The 25,987-nt window shown below is 45.9% G+C and overlaps 1 protein-coding gene across 4 annotated transcripts in view; it reads left to right on the top strand.

Moving 5' to 3' along the window:
- The window catches only part of LOC128887580 (RNA-binding protein Musashi homolog Rbp6), a 314,695-nt gene that overhangs the window by 18,539 nt on the left and 270,169 nt on the right, over positions 1-25,987 (top strand). For all 4 annotated transcript variants that reach the window (XM_054143620.1, XM_054143624.1, XM_054143623.1 and 1 more), the window contains exon 2: positions 11,967-12,008. The gene's annotated coding sequence lies outside the window, so the exon portion shown is untranslated. The remainder of the gene's footprint in view (positions 1-11,966; positions 12,009-25,987) is intronic.

Raw genomic sequence — 25,987 nt, 5'->3', positions numbered from 1 at the left:
ACGCGTGGATTAAAGTACGCCGAGGGATTACTCGGTACGTTGCATCGAGGAGAGCTATCGGTTATTCGGTATCGATCCGAATCGCGTCGCAATTTTAAGAACGGTGAATCTTTGACGAGATTGAAGTAGTTTCGAAATTATGGAGGATATTTATGCACGCGCTGTATGATATTCTGTCTCTGCGAGAGTGGTCGTCATTATTCATTGGCGGGTTGATGCCGTCACGTATGTGCAATATGCGTTGAGGTATGATATTGATACTGGGACACACTAGCTGGATGGTTTCACGATGTTGTTTGTATCACACGTTCGTAGTAACAGTGATATATATTTTAAGTATGTTTTCTTGATACATGTATTTTATGTATATCATAAATGCATCAAATCCGCAGTCTACTGATAGTATACGATATTATAGTATATCATAGTGCCTGATACATAACATACTACAAGAGACTGTCAGAAATTTCCATATATATTAGATTGACCAAAAGTTCGTTCGGATTTTAACACACAGGTAACCATAATTTTTCTTAGACTACGAGATATATTTATTCTGTAACACATTGTCCATGTTGTTCTTAGATATTTCTCTATATTTCGAGGAAATTCATGGTTCCCCTTTTCTAGATGTCCTCATCAAGTTAATAACGCAGCGAACCTAATGCTATCATGCGGGTTATCACATTTTCCAACGTACACATCAAAAACTGGTCCTTCGAGGAACGTCCTGTACCTTTGTTCCTCATCGCGGCTCCGCTCGTTATCGGTAACCGAACTTGCCAGTAGTTGCGGATAAAAAAAATCCGTAACACGAATACCATTCATACGCCACCGCTCTGAAATTTCCGCACACTCGTCCCACCACATTCCGCCAATTCGCTCTAAGGCAGACGGCGGCGTGATGGGGGCAGGAGAGAGGGATGGTGGTGGTGGGTACGCGTCCCTAAATTTCACCGCTCCTATTTTTCATCCTACGCGGTGGGTAGCATAAAAGGACCTCGCCTGGAACACGCGTATCCGGCGCACTTTATACCGCAACGCAGCTGAACGCCGAGTTCCACCGAAATTCCGGGGCTCGCGCTCGCTAAATGATAAAACCGGATTACGCGACGCTCCCCTCCTCTCCCATTTCTCATTCGTTGGAGGCTTTCAATCGCGAGAAATTACGGGATTCCGCTTCTCGACCGCGAAGCCTCGCGAGGGGGGAGGAAACAAAATTCGCGGGCGTCGACGAGCGACACGTTTCCGAAGGGGCGACGGTTGATGACTCGAGGGGAAGGGTAGAGGTAACGGCGGGGAAGACCGCTGGAGCCGGAAATAAAATTGTTTCGGGGTCTCGTGCCTTCCCGAAATCGCGACGGAGACAGATGTGGCGCGTGATTGAGCCGCCATTAACCGGGACTCGTTTTACACTGTTCCTCGTATAGTGGAGATTCGTTTATTCGCTTTAAATGGAGATAAACATGATCGCAATTAAATGTGATGAACACTAAACCTATCACGTAAAATATTTTCGCACTTAATCGAAAGCAGTGCCTTCGATACTCCGAAACTTTTGTTCCCATTATCTTCACTAATTACCACTAAATCTGTCGACTATAAAGTATGAGTTTCATAAAAACTCGGATACGTCCCGGCCGTAAATATAGTTTTAATAACTTCGGCTGTCGATTACTCCGCCAAGGGTTTGATTACAAATCGGTTAATCGAGGTTCCATTGTTCACCGTCGCGCAAATAAAAATTCAAAGCCAGCAATTCACCGGTGTCGGTTGAGGTATCGTTTTCATTTCCTCTCCTCCCTCCACCCCCCCTTTTTTTTTTTATTCCAACAGGCTCGTTACGACCGACACGCGATGACGACGCGTTCGTCGCGGCCGCGCGAAATAACGTACATTGGATCGGAACGGCCGGAGTCCATTTTTATCGCCTATACATCTTGGAACGTGGAACACCAATGGCGAAAAGTGTGCAGCGGTACGGGGATCGGCACTGCGCGCAGCTGGCGCCGAATATTAAAAGCAATCGCTCAGTTCGCATAGTAACTGACCACCCTATCTGCCTGCAGATATAATAAATCCGCGGTCCGCGAGTTGCCCGTTATATACGGCGTCGTTCGCGGTTCGGGTACGCAACGAATGCATCTTGACGGATCTTGACATACGACATCGTATGGAACCTTTGCGCTGTAATGCAGTATTTGTCGACGAGGCGCACGAGGGGAGCGTAGTCGTAAATTTCAATCGATGCGGTTATTAAATGGTACGCGACGAGATTTACGAGATCTCGACGACCTTGGTGTTGCACCATTTAGTTTTTTTAAGATTATAAGAGTTAAATGTTTTATCAGTGTACATTCTTCTATTCCACGAATATTTACGTTATTCTAAGCGACGCAATCAGCGAGCCCGAAGTTGGGGGGAAACTAAGCTCGGTTCTTAATCGCGAGGGAAAGCTTTTCAATTTCAAGATTTTCACAAACTCGGATCTCCTTCATGCAATTAACGAGAGTACAGAAATAAGAAATTACACACTTCCCGTGACGGAGTTAAGTAACGTTCTTCAATCTTCGTCCTTGTTCTTTGTTCAACGAGTCCAGAAACGAAACTTTGCGACGGTTTTTGCTCCGTCCGATCGTAATCTACTCTGGCAAATAACTTACATTACATTACAGTTTTCTGTATATCTCACCGATGTACCGAAACTACCTAGAAATGACAGTTGCGACGGCCATTACGGCCAGTTTCGAAGGTACCGAGAAACTTTATGGGCTAGCAAAAACGTCGAACTTCGTATACTTTTCAGCTCGCCCAAGAGAAATCCTATTTTCGGTATACGTGGATACGAGCTGTTATAGTCACTGAAAACTACCGTAAGAAGCTTCGTGGATACTCAAAACGATAAACACTCTGCTTGGATCACTCTTGGAATTCCTCAGAACAATACCACGATATCTCGACATAATGGAATCTCTTATTGCTTCGATAAAGAAACTTTGATTGCATTGAATTTTTCAAGAATTCTTCATCTTAAGGAAAAATTGAAGCTATTTAACTAATCTTTTTATATAGAGAAAACTATCTCTACAGTGCCGTTAGTTTTGATTAAGTATAAAGTGATAGAAATCAGTCAAAATTAAATATTCGATTGTCTAAAAATATTTCTGAAAATTCTTAACCATACAATCGTGTCTCCCTGTTAGCTCGAATAATGGAGGTACCAAGAGTAAGTTGAAAGTAAAGCTAACAGCAGTGACATGACAAATTGCTACCACCCTGAGAGTATAAAATTTAATCTACGCTAACGTCCATGTTATGAAAGGCGAGCTTAGTCGCCAATCCATATTGAAGGCTTAATAACGCTGACGACATATCGCAATTAAGAGTTAAGAGCATCCAGTCAAAAGTGTTTAATATAAACGTACCTTGAAATAATCTTCCCTAGAGACGAGCAACATTTTCTTTCAATAATAAATGCTGAATAATATCGAAGCATAGTGATTTATCTCAACTTCAAGAGATTCGAACAAAATAGTGTAATGTTTTATTTACCATCCAGTACTTTAGGACAGTGCTTTTTGTTTAAGTTTCTCTTAATTTTCCCTCAGAGTCCGTGTCCAGTCACTTCTACGTGTCCTGAAAGATTCTCCTCGCCGGTTCCTCCTCCATTCCCTTCCGCTGCGGAAGCTGTTGCGCCATTTGCGTATTGCCGGAGGAGTTCAAGGACAGCGTATCAGAAGCACCGAATGATACGAGTTCAATTTTCGCTAAAGACCAGGATAACGAAAAGAAAAGGGGCTTCTCCATCCCTTAGTCCCGGTTTATTGTTTCTGGCCTAGTTTTCGAGCGATGACTGTATTGTCCAGGCCTCGTCGTCTCCCCTCCCCCCTCGCCATCCCCATCTTCTGTCTTTCTGTGTCATGCTTTCTCCTCCCTTTGTGGACCTTTTCGATGTCCGATTCCCTTTTAGACGGTTCCCCGGTTCGCGCTCCGTTTCTTTAGTCCCCGTATGAAATCTTTCCATTTTCCGTTTCCAGCCGTCCCTTTCACCCATCCACATCCCCCTCTCTCGCCACATTTCGTTTCCCTTCTCGCCTCTACGAGCGTTCGTACGCGGATCCGCGAAATCAGAGCGAAGCGGCGTGCACGCGTGGCGATATAAACGCGAACAATGGGGAAAAAGCTCGTGGAAAAAAGGAGGAGCCTGGGCAAAAGGGAACAGTCGCGATGTGAAAAAAAAAAGAAAATAGAGGGGAGTGGAAGAGGAACGACAGAGCAAAGAGACAACGTTCCGTCACGTCGACGAGGAATGAGAGGAAACGAGTGACAAAGACGAGGGCTCGATCAAAGAGTCCGGCGTCACGCGTGCCGTCGGACAACAATGACGAGCAATGGCGTAGCACATTGCGACGAGATCCACCAGAACGTGGCCAAAATGTGTAATTACGAAATTCTTAAACTTCTGCTGGTCTAACGTGTCCAATTTGCTACTCGACGAACACAGCGTGGAGTTCGCTGTGAGAATTTTGTTAGGTTCGTTTCTATTTTGCGGCTGTAGAAAATATAGAATAAACAAGAATAATAATAACACCTATTACCCCTTGAATAAATAGTGACAATATTTTCACATCCCGTGCGCCTCGTTTCCTACCGATTAACTATATTTTCGAAATATCGATAAATTGATTCTTCGAATTTTGACCACGTTTCGAGTTTAAATCTGTCTCACTCGTGCGAGGGGGAACTGGCGTCGAGGAAATTATCTGTTGCAAAATCATCGCGGTGTATTTGCGTTTAATTTGGAGAGCGAATTAAGCGAGTGTTTGAGGCTGAGAGGGGGGGGGGGTAACGCGACCGTCGTTATCGTTTGGGGGATGAAAACGAATCGATGGTCTCTAAAATTTAATAATAATTTCCGTCGCGTTTTCATCCTCGCGCCGATCAACGTCAAACACGAGGACATCGACGATGAGATTCCTTGTTGCCTTTCCTTGTCGCTAGGTATCTTCTGTTCTCTTCTGTTATTCCATTCTCTGTACTTCTACTTTTGTTTCTCTTTCATTCTCCATTCCTCTATTGTCGTCCAAGTCTACCATTTATTTTACAACACTGTTCCTTCTTGTCGTCTATTCTTCGTCAGTACTCTTCTACCTTTCTCTCTCCCTCTCTGTGTGTAGAAGGTCGTCCATGTTTGTCGGCCGAGTCGTGTCCAAGAGAAATAGAAATAAATCATAAGCGCGCGGTGTTTAAATAGCTAACGAGTGACGGGCTAGAGGAAATAGAAACGGCAGGGTAAATAGGTAGGAATTTCGATTTCTCTGTGCATGGCCCGACATCGAAGTGCGATTCACGTGGCGCACGAATTTAGATGGTATTTGCTTTCGAGTTTGTGGTAATTGGTGGATCTTATCGCGACGACCGATTTCTGAAACTGGAAATTCCTTCAACGACCTGAAGTCCGGTGGTAGCGACGGTTTTGACTTTGCTTGATTCTACCCGAAGAAAATTGTTCCAATGAAACGGCGAGTTTAAGTAGTTATGGACGGTACATAGTCAGACACATTTTTCCCAGCGTACTACTTGCGCGTTACATCCTCCTCGGGAACGATCGATAGTACTTACGAAATAATCGTATCAATAATTTCTTCTTTTCAATCAAATATCATCAAATAATAAAAATAATACGAAATTTCAAATTTAATACTCTTCTTAAGTGAATTAGGCCAGCCAAGTATCGCGCCTGCGCTAGTTGTGCGAGCCACGGCGCGAACATAGAAATAGTGGGTATCCACGATCACGGAGTAGTCTACATTTCTTTATGGATGCGCCGTGTTGCGGGTGGAACTCATTACTTCGGCATTCCCCACTCCTCTCCAATAAGAGGAGGTCTTCCCAGCCCGATTAAAATTCAACGTGCGTTCGGCGACGGGCTCCAGTAAGTTTGCAGCAGCCGAGAAATGCGCGTCATTGACATAAAACCAGGGGAAAAAAATAGGGGAATACGAGGAACAAACGGATTAAGTTATACGTGAGGAATCTTTGACTGCGACGCGAGCCGTTTTATATTCGGGCCATCTGCTTCCGTGGAAAAAGATTGCGCCCCTCTTCTGACGGGTAACTGCCGCGCCACGGTAGTTTATGCTTCGCGAATGAAATAAAAACAAGACTAAACGTCGCCTCAACTTCCTTAGATTATTAGAGGCGTAAAAAAAGTTTCTTTATAGGACAATCCCGTGGCGATAAAACGGGCAAGAGGGATTTTTTTTCCCGCGAAAGCGACGCGTGGCGCGACCTCTGCGTCGTAACTCAGAGTGCGTATCTTTGCTTCCACGGGGGAAGCAAACTATGTTTCGAGTGTTTTATTCGTTCTTTTAGGCGTGGTAGAGAATATCCAGAACCAACTTTTAGAGAATTTATCAGAAGGCTGATAAATAATAAGGGAAGACAGCGTTTTCAGTTAGAATAACGTTAGCTTCGGAATAGCAAAGCAGTATTAGGACTGAACAAGCGTTCGTTTGCGTTGCATTCATGGTCTAATTCCGTTGAATTCATTTCTGGTTTAGGTTTATTCGTGCCTCTGCTCATTTCAAACTGGATCGTTAATGACTTCTGTTAGCCTTAGAATTGGGTTGAAATTGGAATTAGTGCTTTACTCAGGAGCTTGGCAAATAAATCACTTTGCCTCTTTAGAAGCAACAATAAAGTAAGATTTCAATAATGTTTGTTTTTGTACAGTATTCTAATTTAAGTTAAAATTCGAACGATTAAGAAGGTCTTAATAATAATACAAAGAACGGAAAGTGATTGAACCAAGGTTAGACGAGTATTCAAAGACTAAAAACTACGGTCGATGGTGCATCAATCGCAAGCCTCGTCGCAGCTGAGAACCTTTCATCGGGCACGTGGCAAAGCCACTCGAAACTTCCGGTACTGACACACCCACGCGGCCAGGACAGACGGAATTAGAGAGAACGGTGGGAAGATTGGAGGGGGTGAAAAACGCGAAGAGAGAAGAACGCTCGGAGGGGTTCGAGAATTGTTCGAGAGTGGGAAAATCTCCCACTTGTAGCTCGCTGATATTTACACCGATCTTACTTGGACTGTAGTTAAATCTTGAACGACACTCACACCGTTCACTCTATTCATCTGTTTCAACCCTCTGCCGAGTGAAACGCGTCGAAAAAAATCTCCACGCGGAATCGATACACGAAAGCTAATTCAACATTACCAGGATACGAACGCCAATATATGTAGTATCAGAGTTGCTGTATGGAAAGAATTCCTTGCAAAATATAGGCATCCTATACTCCCAAACATTATTTTGAAATTTACCAAGGTGGAGTACCCTTCGTAACGTATAGGCACGAATCTTAACCTGATCTAATATCAGCAATCGTCACGTGGAACGACCAAACACTTGGAATATAACGATCGACATCCGCGATATCCCGGATACAGCGTAGGTCTTCCGGGTCGTCGTAGCCGCTTCCGCTCGCGAGAGAACCAGGACGCGAAGAATAGTGTCCCGGATTACTTTTCCAAATGTTGCTGATACGAGGTCCGGGTTCTCCTCCGTGGTGGCTCGTAGAATCAGCCGGTCGTCGGGGATAGGTAGCTCTTCCAATTTCCAGGCGTGCGAACCAGATTGAATTTCTATCGTCCCCGTCGACGTCGTCTTCGCCGTAGTCGTCGTCGACGATGGTTGGCGGCCGATCATTTCGCGCGATATCGGGTAACTGGGTTATGTTTGCGAAAATGGCTTCGAGCCTCTCGATTTTTCTCCGTAATGCCGCCCTCCACTCTCTGCCACTATCTCTGCCGATCCCTGACTTTGTCTCTTTCTCGCCCTCTCTTCCTCTGTGTCCCATTCGCTCTCTTTCTTCCTGTTCTTTCGCCAGCGCGATACTCCCGGCCCGGAACCGAACGGAATGAATCGAATAACCGGACCGTCGAAACTAATCTCGTTGATCGATTCGTCGAGCACGATTCACTGTCCGCTGACAAATTTCAATCGACTGGGGACGTACCTTCCACGTCGATAGCGGGTAATGATTGTGGGTTTTGATTGTGTTGTATTCTCTGGACCTCTCAGGGCGGGTTCGACCGGTGTTTCGAACAAGTTCGTCGCGATTCGATTCGTTGGCTCTAGGAAGACCGCGAGAGGAGCTCGCCGAGTCCATTGGTTAGAGAGTTCTTAATCCACAGTTGGCTAAAGTGTTTCTGGAATGAATGAAGTAAAAAATTAAAAATACAAAATATCCTGACCATTCTAAACACACTTGAAAGAACAAAAGACAAGCGGTGCCTGTTGTTTCGAATCTAAAAAATTCGAATCGTGGTAAATTAATTGACGGTCGAATCGCATCGGGAAGAAGTAGGCCAGCGACTGGTGGGAGTCTCGGTGGTCGGGTTCGATCATAAATCACAATTCGTCCCGCAGTCGGTATCAAAGCGAACCGCTGTTTAACCGAAACACACCTTTGAGGATGATTCTCTGATAGGGAGAACGTGACGCAGCCGAGGTTCAGCTTCTTCGCGAGTGCTCGTTCCGCGACAGGGAAGAGAAAACGTAGCTCGAGGGGTAGCGGAAGCCACGAACGTGGTAATGACAAGCAAGAAAACCCGCCTCCATCCACCGCCACCGTCGCCATCCGCACCAACGAACGTCGACGACGTTCCTCTCCTGTGTTTTCTCCCTTTCCTGTTCTCCGCTCCCGCGAACCCACCCCGTTTGCATAATCCCCTACGGCAAAGTTCACACCGGTCGCTCGCACGCCCCCGGACGCCCTGGAGGACGTCAAGCGGCCCGACGTCGACAGCTACAACGACGAGGGTGGAGAAAGTCTTTCAGTTTTCGTCTTCCTGCGCCAACACCGCGATTCTTCACTCCCTTTCTCTCTCTCGCTCCCTCTACCAGGCGCTTCGTTACTGAAAGAACCGGAGGATTCGTTTCTGCAAATTTTTCTAATCTTTTACAAAAATTGCGTTAGAATGCTGTTTCTTAATGAAACGAGTGGGATGGAACATATTTGACTTTTGTACCGATTTATAGAAATTTAATGCGAAGCTGAATGAAAACTAACTTTATAATAAATTAATACTCGAATGAAAACGCCTTATCGGTGATAATTAATAATCTACTCGATTTAGTTTTAGTTTAAAATGCCTCCGAGGAAACAATAGACATCGTATCTACTACGCGTTCATAGAAACGCAGAGGGGTGTCTTTGAGACGAAATTTGATTAAATGCTCGTTTAAGTTGTGTACAAGCTACCACTGCATACACCCGCGTCTGTACGTTTCATTTAGCAGGGCTCAGCGTGAAAGATGAAGCGTCTTTTAACGATTCGGATTACCAAGAAGACATTCATCTTAATTACGACGTTGTGTCGGAACGTCGAAAGGCGTTTCGAAGGATTTGCAACGAATACCGCTGATTATTTGGCAGTGAAGCAGCCACCCACGTGACGAGCTCCATAGATTTCACGAGTAAAGTGTCGGGAGTGGGTAGATTTCGTGGTAATTGATCCTCATCGATGTTCGTTGGGAATTGCCACGGAAACGATCTGTTATAGATGGAAGATTATCATAAATCATCTTGCGGCTTTTGCGACTTTATTGGCAGGGAACCTGTCGATGCATCCGTGTTTCAATATAAGTATGTAGCTGTAAAGTAAGCTATCTTGAATACAGGGAATAGAATATAATTGAAGAAGGTTTTTAATTAAGATGATATTCTCACATCCAACAAAATAGTATTCTTTTACGTAACTAAGATCGTGATCGAATAATAAAATTGGTATCAGTTATTTTACAAGCATGGAAATTGATTTAATTTCGAGATAGGACCGTGAAACGTGGACAACTGCAGCAAATATTTTCGATGCCAGTGTTGGTCTAGAAAAATACATTGTAAGAAGTTGATACGATAAAAAATCTCCCAGCTCGGCGTCCTGACTCGAGCGATAAAAACAAGAAAAGTGACCCACTTTCTGGAATGCCACGAGGAAGTCGGCCTCGATAAAAAGTCGCCGAATCAGCACCCTCGACGATTGGTCGGAAATTAAATGTTTAATGTATGCCTCCAACTGTTATTGGACCTCGTCCGTGTATGTAAATGAAGACAGTTGGATATTTTCTCGTAAACGGAGGTAGAATGCATTTTAATTTAAATTCATGGCGACAGAAAGTGTGCCCTACAAAGTTGGTCGATATCTTACAAAAACGCATTAAATGAAATAATATGTATAGTCTACAGCAAATTGTATTGCAGTAGAACATTATACAGCAGAATATTGGGTAACTTAGTAAATAGTATTTATTCCATGAATGGCAATTGATAGATCATACCTCGAAAACGAAGTTGTAGATTGAAAAATGGTAACTGACTTTTAAATACCTGGAGCACAGAAAATTTCTAATAAGTATTTGCGACTCCAGTTAAAATCGATTATAATTCGAATAATGTACGAGACGTAGTCGTCTCGCTCGCATGTAAAACTAGCCTAGCGGGAGGTTGGTCTCAGTTTGCGAAGATTTCCCAGGGAAAGCAGTTGGAAGTTTAAAGTTCCCGAATGGTTCGCCGCTCCGTGAAACGACGTCTTTGCGGTCACGTACGTTTCCGCGTAGCTTCACGCACGTAAGTTCGGAGTAAGGTCACATGGGAAGCCGGCTCGAACACTCGAGCGGCTCGATTTCGCGCCGAAAATTTACGTCGCGGCTGCGCTGGGAATTCTACGGCTTCGCGGCGTCGTTTCCAGGGACGAATCTACCGTGAAACTAACGATTCTTCGACGTTTCGAGTCCCTACGTTAAAGGAGATATCCAGGAATTGTTAACCTGTTCAATTCTTACTTAGCTACCATTTGAAATCGTGGAAAGTAATTACTTTACTATTGAGGAATAGTATGATTCGTTTGCGTAACTTAATTTTTTTCAACTTTATTTAAAATGGATAGAATTGTAGTGTATGCAGTTCTTATAGTCTCAGAATGGACGGTAACACGATGGTTATTACGTGTGCTATTTATATTCTTAATATGGTTCTCTATTTGATACATGTACGTTCTCACAATTGTTTCAAAAATATTTTCAAAATTTCTTGTGCCCTCCCAGGGTAGGCTTCAGGCTCTGATAGATCCATATCCGTCACTGGTGGCTCCCTTCCACCAAGGAGGTGGGTTTTGTGCTCTTTAGCCACGTAAAGCGTAAGGTGCGGTTACACCCGACCTGGTTGCTCGTCCCTGTGGCCGAAGATAGGGAGCTGAACAGAATGGAGGGTGGTAGACAAAGCTGAGAGTTTCGTTGGTCGACCGGTTACCGATAGCAGCCCGCGAGATCTCCTTTCGCGAACCCTTCGCGGCTTCCACTCAGAGTTTTCGAGCAACTACTTTTTATTACTCTGTAATTAATTGTAATAGGAGTTCCAACGGGGAAAACAGACGGTTTCTTCGCTTCCGTTTGTTCCAATTCCACCTCAGTCGCGTTTGCCTCTTGGTTTTCCACTTCTGTTTAACCTTTTTCTACATCTCTTGTCCCACTTGTTCAATATCGGAATGGTCCCTTTTGGACTCACGATTTACGAGTTCTTAAGTTTGTTGGGATTGTAACGCGATTTAAAGATAAAAGTCTGTTACAGTGTTTTTAATTGAAAACAATTATTATTATTAAACAATTATTAAAAACAATTATTCGTGTGGAATGTATTCTAAATAATCTTGTTTGCGTTGCCATTCAATTCTGTTGAAACCTCCGATGGCTGACTAGTGGTGACCCTATAATACTGATTCGCTAGACACCCTGGCTGACTGCATACTGTACTATACTACTTATGAAACTGGAGACCACTAGTTTCTTGTGAATGAAAGTAATCTTTACGTTGCACGAACTATAAAATAAACCATTGTGTATCACGGAAACATTCATTAACAGATTACTAATGTTCTCGCTTCTTTTTCTGTTACAGATCGACCCGAAAGTAGCGTTTCCAAGGAGAACACATCCAAAGGTAAGAAACTTCTATTTTCCCTTACGTTCGAAAAGTTACACAAAAAATCGATCGTTACGCCTCCAAAGCTCCTTACAAATAGATGCCATCGTTAGAACCCGAATAACAAAGCAACAGAGAAGAGAAACGAGCGACAAAGATACCGAGACTGGAGAGAGGATAATAAAGCAGTCCGTCCCGTGCTCGTAACGACAGCGATTAGGTGTAATTAATTTCAAAAACCGGGAATTATTTTCTTCCCTGTCTACTTGGACGGGTGACTAACGGCCGAAACTCTCGTCGCGCGAGTCTGAAGCGTCCAAAGTAGGGGTCGGGCGGCGAGGACGGAACCGTATCAAAAGGGGAAGAGGCAGAGTGCAGCGAAGGGTAGGTCGTCGGGGTCACGTACGCGTATGTATTCGCGCATAGGAGAAGGGCGGAGGTGGAAAGGCGAGAGAAATTTGCGCGGCTTAATAATATAAATGCCAGGCACGCGAATTACCGGCGAGTGACTGAATTGCGCTAATTTTAATTGTACGCTTTCCCTCCCTCTTCCGTGGACCCTAACCGACACATCCCCCTCCCCGTGGCTCGATGCTCCGTCGATCTCGTTTCACCAAGCTCTTTTCACTGCTCACCAATCCGTCTGTGTGGCTCTTGTTGCCGCGTCGTCGCGACTTTTTCTTTTTTCTACAAAAACCGCTACGCCACGACAATTTTATTTCATTCCCTCGCCGAAAGCCGGAAACGCATAAATTATGACACGACCGGGAAAATCACGATTCAACGCCGACCGCACTGGTAATCACGTATCTGGGATATTAACGAGGCTGGCGTTCGATCGGTCGGATTCCCTCGATGAAAATTTTGTTATTTCAGTTTCAAAGACTCCTCCTATAACGGGCCACCCCAATTTGCGCTATTATTCGAAGAGCACAGTGGAAAATTCGTCCCTTCCGATAGAGAATCGTTTTGGGGAAATTTGGAAGTTGGTTGTTTAAGGCATCACTGGCTGGGTTAATCCTAAATACATTCCTCGACTAGATTAACATAAATAAATTCGAATCTGTCCTTTGTATCATTGACAAATTTTCAAGGACTCCTAGATGGTACGTTGTCTACTTAAAAAAAAAAAAAGGATAATCAACGGCACTCGGGGTCGGTGGATCCAGTTTTCGACGGAGAGTTCGGCTTGGACGTTGGTAGAGGCGCGCGCGCGTATTCGAAATAAAATAACGACCATTAATCGCGAGATGGAAGTAACATATTTCGCCTGAACGCTCGGGGCAGCTGGAACGGGCGGTGCAATTTTCATAAAATGGCGTTGGCTGGGCTGGCCTCGAACCCTCTCTTCTTCTGTTCCTACCGTTCCTCTTCGTCTAGCCGCGGAGCTCGTTCGAAAAAGTAATACGAATGCACGCGTTCCGTTTCGAATTCGGGAGCGGTGCCAGGAACTCCGCTCGGCCGCGTGCGCAATACGATACTGGCACGTCTGGCGCGATCCGCGGTGCGATAACTCGACGCTATAATAGATGTCATCGTATAGCCATTCTTAAGGAAATTCCCTTTTACATCGATATCGAACAGCGTACCCGCTTAAAGTGGACGTAAACCGAGGAGCAAATCATAACCGCGATTATAATCGCCCGTTAGACGAGCCATCTTGCCGTGGAAAGCTTCGATTTGAGAGCGAAGGTTTACGCTCGATCGTGAAATTAGATTGGAAAGCGTTCAAAGAGTCACTTTCGCGGATTAAGGGTAGAACTCTCCGCAATCGGAGATGGACAAATTCCGATGAAAATAAAAAGTAAGTGTTTGATATGATATTCGGAGGCTTCATTTCGTGGAATATCGATTTACTTCAAATTACTTCTAAGATTCTGAAACAGTAGCCTCGCTATCGATACTCTCCTTCCTCGATTCTCGCATCATTCCGTTTCCCTTTCCGACTCTTTCAGTTAAACAATAGGCTAAAGAAGGAATATGAAGAAAAGTAACCGGCGGGGAGGGGAGCGAGACGTTGAGGCGTTCCTGGAGGACTCGGTAATGACTGTCGCTACTTTTCCACCATGTCGGAAGCGCATTGCGCCATTTCCGCTAGCCCGGAAGTGCGGTAACAAAGCGCTTCCGGCACGCGGTCTCGAGGAGGTTGTTACGACAGGCTGTAGCGCAGGAACACTCGGTGACATTTCAATGAACTTTGTGGCGCAGCCATTTTCTCCGTAAAGTTCATCGGCTCTAACATGTGTTTTGGGGGTTGACGAACTTTCGACACTAAATTTCTACCTCCGTTGAGGGGATTAAAGACGAGCAATATCGTGGCAAAGTTCACGGACCGCTCGTGAATCGGTGCACCGGGTCTAAATAAACGTCAAAGTTACGTTTCGCCGTATCAACCGCGCTTAAAGCTTGCCACTGGAGACGACTGGGATTTACCGAAGCTTCCAAAAATTTGGTATTATAATAAGGGACTGTGGAGTCTCTGAACGCCTTCGCGTTGGAAAATGTTGCGAGCGTTACAGTGCGAAGAATCGGGAATTTCGAGAGAGAATTTAATGGCAGAGAACGGATCTTGGCACACCAAATTGTGGAATCGACCCAGTTTGTTCCAGAGACGAGGGAAATTGTATACCAATTTGTGTAGCAATTAATTTGAAACACTGTTGAAGAATTGGATACTTAGTTGGACTTTGGTCCGTTATGAAATATTTCATTATATAATTAAAATTCTAATTTCCATTTAACGAGTAGATGGTCCAATGCACGACAAATTTTCGAATACATATACCGATCGAACATTAACTGAACTGCACGAAATGGTCAAGAGAAACGTATAGATCCACCTTAATTCGTATTTGGAATTGAACCGAAGCGTAGGACAAAATTGCAAAGAAAACTCAAGGAGCGCGACCCAAGGAATAAGGGAAAACATCATACCTATTGCAAACAAATGCATCGTTATAGCAACCAGTCTCGCACTATGTAGCTGATCTGCAAGCGTATGAAAGGAGCATTTCCCTGCAGGCCAATTCATACTTTCCTACCATGTCGTGGGACACATACGTATAATTGGTTTACGACACTGAAAAATGTTTTTAATGCCACTAGTCGTCAAGAGGAGAATTTTCAAGCACGTTTCTCCTCGAGAAATTTCTTCGTAATTTTGGACATACCTGCAAAAATATGAAAGATCAATTTCATTGGATGATTTTTTTTTACAATTGTTTAAAAGATCAAATTCATATGTATTTTGTATTTTTCGATCTTAGGTTTCATTGAGATAATTAATTATCGAAATTTTCTTTATTTCAAACCGGTCGAATATTCGTCTCAATGATTGAACCAGCTTAATTGCCACGAAAATCTGTACTTCTAAAATGCCCACAAGCTTAGAGTCCCGTCCATTCGCCAACAAATACATCCGAAAACGAATTCAACGCGGAGACCAACGGCCATTGATTAATTCAGCGTTGAAAAGGGTCATGCCCGGGCGACATGCCTGGTCTAGAAAATTGCTAACGGTTTTTCGGGGGATGGTGGCTGGCGCGGCGCTTGAAACGTAATCGCCGTGGATGTCGGAGCGTCCCCTTAACCAGGGCCAGGAGCGGTACAGGGTACCAATAGCGTCAGCATAATATCCACTTGTTACTGAGTAGCGATACGTACATATAGAGACAAGCGTATACGCGGGACATTATTCAGACCGCCGTTACCTCAAAAGCGTGAGGCGTTGAGAGCAAGGGCGAGAGGAGGATGGAGATACATGTGCAAAAGGATCAAGGTTTAAGAGGCCCGCGAGGAAAGAGGAGAGGTTTAGGGTAGGAGGAGAACCGAGAGAATGGGGAGGCGAAGGAAAGCCCAGGAGCAGAGAATAGAAAGGAGAAAGAGAGCTGTGCCACGTCTAGCGTAACGAGCTGCCGGCTCCCTAGGGTGTTCAGCTCCTCTACGCTCGCCCCTCCCCAGGTTCGTCTCCTCGTCTAGTATCATCTCTACCTCCGGTGCCCTCGCAACCGCCCACGTACCTTCTTTCAGCGGGGTCGTTTTATTTTCTTCGTCGAGTGAGAGATACCCGGCTAGTCGACCGGTCGTTGCCGTTCGTGGTGTATCAACGTTGCTCGTTCCATGATCCACCCCCAACCAAGAGGTGCGACGCCGCATCTCCTTTCGGTCGGCGTTGCGTCCAGGCTCCTGATGATCCGCTTCTATGTAGCTAACAATCGTAGTGAATCATCGTTTACATACCGTCAAATGGCTCGACGTGGCTTCGTACAACTGTAGCAACTAATCATTTCATCGAGACTCGTTTTCGTTGATCCAATGCGTCAGAGATCGAGTCGGTCAGGGTAAAGCAAGCGCATGCATGTCCCCGTGAATCGCTCGGGGCGAAATCTCGAGGTCAAAGCATTAAAAGTTGTAAGGATCGCTAAGGTTCGCGCGACAGCGACGAGCTTTCCCCGAAAGACCAATTTGCGATTCCGAGTAGAGCAAGGACCACGACCACTACACGTACATCCTTTGGATACTTTCGGTTCCCATTTCCTTTCTTGGTGGGCGGGTCAAAAGAGACCTGTTACATTCATCTTTTGGGACTAAATACGCTCCCTGGCAAACTCCCTGGCCGGCATTAGAGCGAAATCCCATGCATTTTATACGCGGCTAGGTTATTCAAAGCGACGGCTCGTTGGTTATACGGGGTGTGTACTCTGGAACACCCCCTCCCTCCGACAGTTCACCCGTGGCACCCTTGTGGACACAGTCCAACCCCGAGGACCTTCGCAACCTTCCACTGAAACATCGTGGATCTCTCTTCTTTCGTCTTGCTGGCCGACGTGCCCACTTTCTCTTCAGCTGGCGAGCCTCGCGGCTATACGTACCGAGAGCCTAGAAAAGGGGGTCGGGGCCGCGAGAGGGGCGGGGAGGGGTGGGTATGTTTGCGCGTCGTAAGTGGCGTCCAGTGTCTGTACAGCGTTCTTCGTCCCTGAAGGTTCCTGCTGGCCGGAGTCAGGGATCATACGCGTCATTCGGTGACAGATACCGCGAGGATCCGAGTGCATTTATGGCTGGCAACACCGGACAGAGCCGGGCAACGGAGTGACGGTGGTGTAATGTTATCGTTCAGCGGAAAAATATCACGTTCCGCGAGGCAAGTCGAGCTGCCCTGTAAAGGAGACGCCTCTTATCGTTACACGCCACGAGCGGTGTCTTTGGGATTTCTTCGAGGAGCCGTTCGACCTGGTGAAAGGTTGTCAGAAAGACGGGAAGCCTCTGTTCGCCGGTGCAGATCCGTTTTTCTCAACCCTTTGCTATCTCTTGGAACATCTTGTACATTGATCATGTTTGTCCTTCATATTGGTAATCAGTAAGCATCTCCTCTTTGATGAGAGCATTTGCATTTGCAAAAAAGTCTCATGCCCACCCTTGTCTCGGTGATGCAGCAGGTGTTATCGTACCGATACCTGACCACTCCGAACCCAAAGAAAACAGTCGTGCAGTTATCGAGGACCCAACGAAGCCAATATGTTTATCACATCTCTGAATTAACAGGTTCCTCAGGCCGTTCGATCTCTGCAAAGGCTAAATTCAAACGCGACGAAAAGCATCAGCGTGTCTCCTGAAGTGCTTAAAAGCGACTGCGTTCTCGATTGCGAGCGTGAATGCGCTTCTCTGTCTGATCACGGGTACTTAACAGGGTCACCAGCCGGTCGTTTTAGAGATATGAAAAAGTTCGGTATCTCCAGTTTTCAAAAGGTACGAACCGATAATCTCTCTTTTATCCCGGTCTATTCTGACTGGAGGGTCGATCGTTTCGAGGCTTCAGATTGAAATTCGTAGCTCGACCGAGCGCAAAGCACTTTAATGCTCCCCAGTCCCACCCCCTCCCTCCTACCCCGTCGTACCCCACCCCGCTCTTCTTTTCCTCCTATCATGCGGATTTCGAGGTGATCAATTTTATTGCCCTACTCGGTCTCCGCTGGTCCTCTCCCTCGACTTATACAATCGTTTCTGAAAAACATCCGGATTTAAAACCGGTGCCTTCGATCCGATGATGTCTCTTTAGTACCAATTGATACAAAGTAACGGCCCTCGATCAACAGTAACGTGTGTCTACTAGTTTGTTTAGTCTATTTCATTCAGAAATTCTTTAGACGGTTTAAACGTGTCACCTATAATCAAATTAACGTAAATCTGTATTGGTAAACATCAAGTAATACAAAAGTTGATCTATTCTTTACTACAAGAGCCCAGATACCAAACGCCTGAAGAGTTTCATGCTTGTACCTCAAATCTTCACGGGGACTCTCCCACTAAATCTGCAAAGGCTCTTGATCTGCAACCCCTCAAAGCCCATGCCCTAATCTAACCCTGGAAGAACACGGCATCGTAACCCAAACCTCTCTCTCCATCCCCATTTTACTACAGTCGTCATCAACCACTGACCCTCCTCTTGTTAACATAGACCCCCCAGTACGGACCAGGCGCGATTACCGGGAAGTAAAGTCGCAGAAGAGAGCCAGGACCGAGAAAGAAGTCCGTAAAGCTCTCGCACGGTAAACGTTATCGCGGTATCTCGCGATTAACCGTTGTCCAAATATCTCAAGGCATAAAACGGTCGCAATGACTCCAGGTCCCGGAGCGAAATGGTCAGCGAATATACTGTCCCTCGGTAACGAAATAAATCGTCGGGTTAATCTTCGACGGAACTTTCGAAACCGTGGTGTCCCCCGCGGCTGGGTATCGTTTGACCGCGCGTCGCACGTTGGCTGCCACCTGTCGCTACCGTCAGTAGTTTCTCCGCTGGCGGGAGACGGAAGCCTCAGATATGTTGTGTCGCATTGAGATAAGCTAAGCTCTCGCGTGATGGAGCAGCCCGTAAACTCGGGGAGCCACGCCATGATGCCACCGAAATGGCTGCTAGATAATGTATAGGTATACGTGATGCGCTCCAGCCTCTTGCTCTTCTTCGTACACGGATACGTCACGCGTATCAGCGTAGAGGTGTAAGCGGGTGTACGCGCCCGTGCGCTCGCCACTTTTACGTTTCCATCGTCGCCCACCGCGTACTCGTTCCTCCTCTATCGCGGGTTTTCACGCATACACGTACCACCCTGTACTGCCTTTCCATCGTTTCCCAGCAGTCGAACGAAAGGAGGAGAGTGTCAGCTATTTTCGGAACGACACTTTACTTGGTGGATAGAACTACCTGCGGTTTAGAGAAAAGAGCCTTGGTTGAGCTACCAGCGTCACGCTACAGCCAGATTTTTCGACGTGCTATGCTTTTGTTCCGGGAACGTCGTTAGCCCCTCGCCTAGCGCAGTAGCGATTTGCGTTGTAAGGAAATCGAAACTGGTACCAATGTGCGAGGCGGAGAATCGTTACTGAGAATTGGTTTCACCGAAGAAATAACATATATTAATTTTGGTAGTTAAATGTCAAATATTCGACATCTTCCATCGACACAGATTCACTCCTGAGTAACGTTTGCTCCTAGTTAGTCCACACTCCCTATATTTTCGAGACTCTGCAGTATAAACTTGAAGCAATAACATCTGCCCTTAGGGTGTTAGTGACTAGTGTACGTCGTGTTGCTTTAAGTCACTCATACCTCACTCCCCCATCTCTTAGAAGTTGTGTACAGTGAGTAAGAAACTCCATTGTTTCCCACCCAAGATTACAAGTTGTATATATGGGTCTAAAAGCTGGAACTCGAGTTACGAGCGACTTACATTTAGTCAAGAGACACTCACGGTATTGCATTACCTCGACGGTTGTGGAAGCATGGAGCTTTATATTATAGGTATGTTTGAAATAATTCGTGGTGTCGCGTGCGCTGTACTATAATTTATACATGAATTGTACGATATAGTCGAACGAATTCTTTAACTTCGTTACTCATATTTCATACATGATTTCATTTCATTTGAAAAAGATTTTATAAGGCAATTCCGAGCTGTTACTTTTTACTCTTTCGTTAGATCATCTAAACAAAATTATACATGTACAAAGTGGTGTGAACGTTAAACCTAGAGAGACCTGAAATTAATTGCGACCCTAAAACAATTAAATAAAAAATAAAGTAAAGAGAACAATGCAAAAGACACCGAGAACATAAGAGACATTGGCGTTGGAGATAAATACCCCAAATTCAATAAATACACCGAGCAGAGAGAGGTCCCAGCGAGATTTACGAGCGACAACAATGGAGGAGGCGATGTAATCGTGGCGACGGAACGCGAGTGGCAGGATTAAAAGAATAAGGGAACGAATATAAGCCTGAAGGCACAGGCGGCGCTCAACAGGTATAACGGCGAAGTTTTTGAATATTCATGAGGTGTCCATTAAACGCGGTGTAATTTGTTTTCTTTGTGGAAACGGCGGCCGTGTACCCGGGAGCGTGATCTATTTCGGATACTCGCTTTTAAAATCTCAGACGGGAGCGACGCGGGCACGAATGAACGCGCGAGCTTTGCGAAAATTTGCATTCCGCGTCGCGGGACTTTAGCGAAAAATTTCTAGTCCCGCGGAGAGCCCGCACGAACGCCTGGAAAGATTGTGCCGCGCTGCGAGTCATAAATCATACGGAACGAAAACGTTGACGCACGCGGAGTCGCGCCCACGGAATCGAGCATTCCGATAAAGTTGCAATTACTCGTAATGAAAAATGATTTCTCGACGCTGAGCTGCTCCCGGGATCGAGATATAAACGAGGCTCTGACGTAGATGCTAATGGACTGCTTGTACTGAAACATTATTAATAGGGAACATTACATGCTTGGGTTTCCCCATTCGTTAATTCGACGCAATGTTTACGCGAGAACAAAGAAGAGCGAAGAATGGAAGAATTCGTTTACCGGGGGCTGAAAATAATTGACTAGTGGTACTAGAAGTTTTAATAACTCATTTAAAAATCAATTTTCTGCTTTATGATAAGCTGATGTCTCCTTTAGTCTACCTACGAACCAAGCCACGGAAGCTTCAAATATTTCGCTTCGATATTCTTTGTAATTTAGTAAATTTCAAAAAATCTACCTTTTTCAAACCTTCGAAAAAGTTGCTTTAATATTTCACATGTTTCGCTCGTATTCTTCGAAACGTACATCGCGACCTCATTGGAGGGAGGGGGCCATACGACCTCCGTTGAGAACCTCCGGCTCTAATATACTTAACAGCGTCGTGCTTTAACGACGACTTAACGATAGCGGGGCGCGCGATGGACGGCGGTGCATCGCGAACAAAGCTCGGAACAATGTGACGGCACACAGGTTCGCGTTCTCTCGTCACGCTCGCACGCTTCAATCCGAGCACGGCGGTCTCGAAAAGCTTTTCAGTTTTTGCCTAGCGCGCTTTTTATCATCACATTGAATCGACATGCAGAGAAAGAGAGAGAGAGAAGGGAAGGTTGGTAGGAGAAACGAAACGAAACGTAGTATGTGCGCGTGCCTCTGTTCTTTCGTCGACTTCCAGCAGAGCTTCCTCGCCCCTTTTCCAACCCCCTGACGCTTCTTTCTCCACCGCGTCGCGTCCTTCTCTTTCGCTCTGTGCGTTACCGACGCGTGTCTCAGCGTTGCATCACGGTGAATGGGTCTGGTAATTGCACGCTTAATATTTCAGGGCTTTCTCCATGTAAGCATGTAGGAAAAAAAAAGAAGAGTCCGCGATTTAGACCTGTGAAGCGAGCCAGTCCCTACCTCCCTCCCTCCCGCCGCCCGTTCCTCTTCCTTTCACAGCGCTATCTTTCTTTCTTGCCGGTGTTTGCGATGCACTGACGAAAGTAGCAAAGCGGAAACTCGTTTCTCTCGCGCACGCCTGTCGCTTTATCCTGTCGCTCTTCAGTCATACTATCCCTTTGCCGCGTTTCGCCCGTGCCCGCCTTTTTCGCTTTCCCAGGAAAAGCTAAACATCGCCTGGACGATTTTTCGCGAATCGTTTGGCATCGCGACGCCGGGACCCGTGGAAACGACGCAGGAACGCCGAGTATCAAAAGCGGTTTCGTCGCGCGGCGTCTGGCTTTGCGAAAATTAAACTGTTTCGTTTTTTGATTTTATTTCTTTTCGACGGAATTGTTCACGGAAGAGACGTGGGAGGATTTTTTAGTCGTCTGGTTTGACGATTCGAACGAAGGGGCAAATTTATAGAACTCGCCAGTATCGTTTAGTACTATATCTAAAGTCTTCGAGATGCGTAGATTCCTTCTGTCTTCCTCAACTCGCATTCCTCGGTTGAGCGTTGCACGGTGACGGAAAACAAAATTTATTGTGCTTTAAGAACGACGAAATCTTGGAATTGGTAAATAAAATCCGTTAGCTACTTACGAGTACGAATTACTCGGTCAGAAGCGAGTCTTCGAGGGTCACGGCGTAGTCGAAGAAGAAGAATGCGGGCAAGGACGACGGGAAGCGTAACGTTTCGGTGATCGAAGGAAAACGGCTCTTTCGAGTAGAAACCGTACCGCATTCCCGTCGCCTGATAAGGGACAAAGGGTGTCCTAATGCGAGCTGCCGGACAAAGCGCCATTTCGGGTTTTCTCCTTCCGTCGGATTGCGCGACAAAGGCTGCCGCGATCTCAATCACAAATTGACAATAAAAAATGTCCAATTAACCCGAGGAGAGCTCGAAGGATAGAATCGACTCGAATTGACTCGATCCCCTCCTTCGCCGTACTATCAAACGTCTTTTCACCGCAATGGGGGAACCAACGTGGGTGGAGGGTGGGGTTGGTCGGGCGAGAAATAGAGAAGACAGAGGGTCGAACGAAGGTAGCAGAGGAACGAGACAGGGAGAGGGCGAAAGAGCTCGCGTGAAGTTGGAAGCAATCGAGAAGGTTTAATCCCACTCGATTGCGTTCCTTGCCCGGCAACTTCAGTTCTTCGCCGCCCTCTTCGCCCTCGCGTTTCATCCCCTGCCCCGAGCCCCAGCCACTTTTCCCCTTTTGCTACAGCAAACGACGACCGTGTGTGTGGATGGTTGGATGTTCGCGCCCGCCTGGATGTGTAAAAGAGGAGAGTCCTTCTTTTGTTCGACCCGCTATCTTCGTGCATCCCCGTAGCGGTCGTATAGAATCTTGAATCTGAGTGCGAGACCCGCACACCGACACCCATACACGCGCACACCTGCGACGCGCACCGTTTCGTCTCCACGACGGTCACAAAAGGTGCTGTCTAGCTCGACTCGGCAGTCGACTTCAGTGGTATTGGTGGCAGCGATGTTCGAAGCCGAGAGGAGGTGAGACCGCCTCGTAAATATTCTACGGCCAATTTTCCGTTGTACGCGAATACAACGGTACCCGGGCCGAGCGTATCGCGAGCAAGGGGCCAGGGAAAAGTCGAGACATCGTCGGAGATATTTTTCACCTCGCGCGACCGAACCTGGGGATTTCCGTTTATCTATTGTCGATGAATTCCTGCAGGGTCGTGGAGAGTTCCCCCACTCGAGCGCGCGAAATCGAATTGGACGTCTGAGGTGAGAAAAAAACTGGAAATCCACGGTGAGGGAAATTTTTCGAAGAAATGCCAGACTTCCTTTCGAAGCGAATCTGTGAATCGGAATATGATAAACCCGTCGTGTAGTTATTTCGTTGGTGTAAAAAATTTAAGATTGTTCAAAAAGTGGAGTTGTGCAGTGAACGATTCATATACGAGTTTGAGAACTACAATATCCAAAGGTATTCTTTTGTTATTGATACTATGTATTAGAAAGCACAGTTTGAGAAACCCTGATTCGCTTCACGTGTTACCCGTTTTTAGCTCCTGCAATGCTTTTAATGGCGTCCCGTTAAACATAGTTTCCCGTGCACGTTGCAACTATATAATTTAGTTGATATATGCGTGTGGTCTGATTCGGATAGGAAGGACAGTCCTGACAGATCGATCGGCCGACGCAGTTCAATTAAAGCTTCGTATCCACGTGTTTTAGTTCTTCCAACAGCTCGTTCAAACTATCCTGTATGCATCATCGTGCTAATGCAAACTTTATCCCACTGATTGAAACCGAATTAATCGCGAACGGTGCCGATTTATTGCGTTTGTAAATACAGTGATATTTTGAGGAAATTTAAATTGCTTTTCAATGACATTATTTAAGATTAAGAGCAGGAGTGTATTTACGAAGCATGTATGCGAATGTTTGAGTAACGTGCGATTGGAATTTATCACAATTCGTGCTGTATTTATCATCAGGTTTAACTATAAATACAATAGTGGCCACTCTGGAAGATGTTCAAGCTTTCCCACAAAAATTCTTGTTCGAAACTTCTTCTTCCAAAGCAACACTCATCTATGATATCAATTTATCGTGACTATCAATCAGTCCCAAAAAGTACGAAGAATTAGCCATGAAAGTACAAGGAAAAAAACATTCTCCGTGACTAACTCAGCGTATTTCATATCCCGTTTTTCGTGCTTCCACCTAATAACAATGGAACTCGCTGCGCGCGTTACACGCCGTCGCAATAATAATCACAGCGAAATTTCCGCGACGCCAAATTCGAATCACTCAGTGTGTCAAGCAGACACACGTGTATTCAAGACGATACGGAAACGTGCCCCTTGCGTAACGACTATACGCGCGCGCCGACTGCATGTACAATCTCGAATTAATTATTCACTTAGATAACGTCGATCGATACGTCATATTAATCACAACAGCGCGACTAACGTGGTTAATATTAATCAGCAGTCTAGAAGAGGGTCTACGGGGAGGGCTGCACGTGGAGCGGAAGGTCTGCCACGAAGGGATAGACGCACGTATATCCACCGATTCTAATTACTGATTAGTCGGGCCAAGCAGCGAAAAGGGATTGGGGGCGAAGGTGCACAAATACACGTGCTTCCCGATAATCGAATTCATAGTCACTCTCCCCGATCCAATTCCGAAAATCTCTATATTTCTATCCGGCTGGGGTTGCACGATAGGCGACTAACATCGATGAATGCAAAGGGTTCTTCGAAAGGGTATAAGGCAGCAGTGGTCTTTCCAGCCCTTAGGATCTCTTGATTAAAGGGAGGAATGATTCTTGGAACCATATATTATCATATCCAAAAAACGACGAGTATTTTTCCAACCCGTGTAACAACCTTAAAAAAATGACGGTAATAGTCGCGTGCACGCAACGACGAGCGACCTGAAATCGTAGGTATCGTAGGTTCCATCAACGTGGCAGATTAGCGTAGAGGGATGGCTAAAGAGTAGATTTCAAGCTTAATCGAAAACGCGTGCCCGTCAAAGTGTATTCGACGGTGCTTTAGAGGGGCCTCTGGCATGTCGTACCGCTGGCGTCTGTTCTTGGGGGAGTCGGTACGGCTCGGCAGTCGCGGTTTTTGAAAGCCCTTTGCACAAAACAGACGCGAGGTTGCACACGAGGCTGAGGTATCCGCAACCGACAGCGCAGTAGAGACTGCGGTTACCAGACCGCAAGCTACTACCACCTACGCGAGAAATACAGGAGGGGCGGGGGGGCGGTCGAGGCACCGGTGATGCTGTAAACCCTCTAACGAGCTTACTTCCCCGTAATATCTGGGCGTTTTAGTTTAACCCGGAGCGTCAAAGATAAATTCGTTTGCGATTAATTCGCTCGTCCCGGGTGCGCGCGCGCGACGCGAGGAATTACCTCGCTCGGCGAGCGAACAACGCGAGCCTCTCGTCGGTCGCGCGATTCGTAACCGAAGGAGGACCACGCCTCGATCGAGACCAATCTAATTTCGAAGAAGCTTCGTAATCGATACAACGACCGAAGCAATTTGCAGCCCCTCTTATGTTTGCGGAACCTGTGCAGCTGCATCAGGGTGGATTGGAAGAATACGGATTTCATCGAAAAATGGAGCCGTGATTTTTTACTTGTATTGAATAACGTCTTGGATCCTTTACGATCCTGTACGAATAATTATGGAACTGACTGTATATGCAAAATGTAGGTTTGATAAAAAGATCCCTTCAACACCGCGTCTATTCCAGTCCAGAGCGACTGGTCCAGAGGGCAGTCGTTCTCGAGGTTTTCAAAGGAATGA

The sequence above is a fragment of the Hylaeus anthracinus genome, unplaced genomic scaffold, assembly GCF_026225885.1.
Source record: "Hylaeus anthracinus isolate JK02 unplaced genomic scaffold, UHH_iyHylAnth1.0_haploid 11989, whole genome shotgun sequence".
Taxonomy (NCBI): Eukaryota; Metazoa; Arthropoda; class Insecta; order Hymenoptera; family Colletidae; genus Hylaeus; species Hylaeus anthracinus.
This window is presented reverse-complemented; position numbering and strand designations above follow the sequence as displayed.